Genomic DNA, 613 nt, shown 5'->3' with positions numbered 1-613 from the left:
ATGAATGAATGAATGAATGAATGAATGAATGAATGAATGAATGAATGAATGATGAGCCCCACCAAGGTAGCAAGGATGAGTCTGAGGGAAAGGTTTCCAAAAATGCTAAGGAGGACTTTATTTTTTCTTTAGTTCTGAGGGGAAAGAAACTGTGAATCACCCACCCACAAATATGAAAACCCTCTGAACCAAAACTGTTCTGATACAAGAGGACCATTGCTAGAAGAACAGGATTGGAACTCATATTTTAATATCCTCTGGTCTTTTGCATTCAAAAGAAATTCTATGCCCTTCTGTCTCATCAAAAATAAAGATGCCTAGGGTTCTAAAACTAATCTTAGAAATAATCTTTCATCCTCCCTGCTTCCTTCAACTCGGTGAAATCAGTGGAGTCAATTAATTGCTAAATTAAAAAAAAATTAACCAACACAGAGGGAACCTGTTTTGTGCCTTGAATGAGAGAAGGGGGGTGGGGAGTGGGGGGAAAGAGAGAGAGAGAGAGAGAGAGAGAGAGAGAGAGAGAGAGAGAGAGAGAGAGAGAGAGAGAGACAGAGAGAGAGACAGAGAGAGAGACAGAGAGAGAGACAGAGAGACAGAGAGAGAGAGAGAGAGA

Source organism: Petaurus breviceps, unplaced genomic scaffold (genome assembly GCF_028583685.1).
Source record: "Petaurus breviceps papuanus isolate PSGF00001 unplaced genomic scaffold, PetGlider_PUasm1.0 38, whole genome shotgun sequence".
NCBI classification, from domain to species: domain Eukaryota; kingdom Metazoa; phylum Chordata; class Mammalia; order Diprotodontia; family Petauridae; genus Petaurus; species Petaurus breviceps.
Note: the sequence above shows the minus strand (reverse complement) of the source record.